The sequence below is a fragment of the Ascaphus truei genome, chromosome 8 (assembly GCF_040206685.1).
Source record: "Ascaphus truei isolate aAscTru1 chromosome 8, aAscTru1.hap1, whole genome shotgun sequence".
NCBI lineage: Eukaryota > Metazoa > Chordata > Amphibia > Anura > Ascaphidae > Ascaphus > Ascaphus truei.
The window spans coordinates 37,306,049-37,306,414 of NC_134490.1; the positions used below are offsets into that span (position 1 = coordinate 37,306,049).

The window sequence follows — 366 nt, forward strand, 5'->3', positions numbered from 1 at the left end:
AAAAATATGGAACGCTTCACGAATTTGCGTGTCATCCTTGCGCAGGGGCCATGCTAATCTTCTCTGTATCGTTCCAATTTTAGTATATGTGCTGCCGAAGCGAGCACAAACCTACAGTGATTCACATCGGTATATATGGCCCAATATGCTTCCTCATTTCAGATTACGGCGAAAATAATATTTTTTCTTTACCCTTTCTTTCCCCCCCCCCATATATAACTATGTTACAAAATGCAAATACTCTGCCCCTCCAATCCCGAATATCTGCCCTGTCTGCCTTTGTTTTATTCCCCTGCACGAGCTGAAGTGTAGGCTTCGCCGCAGTGCACTCTGGGAGAGACTTCCATGCAAAGTGTGTGTTGAGGT

The 366-nt window shown here is 44.8% G+C and overlaps 1 non-coding gene across 1 annotated transcript; it reads right to left on the reverse strand.

Moving 5' to 3' along the window:
- LOC142502205 (U6 spliceosomal RNA) lies at positions 1 to 107 on the reverse strand. Its single transcript, XR_012803660.1, has one exon. It is a non-coding gene; the product is annotated as a U6 spliceosomal RNA (small nuclear RNA).
- Between the last annotated feature and the right edge of the window lie 259 nt (positions 108 to 366).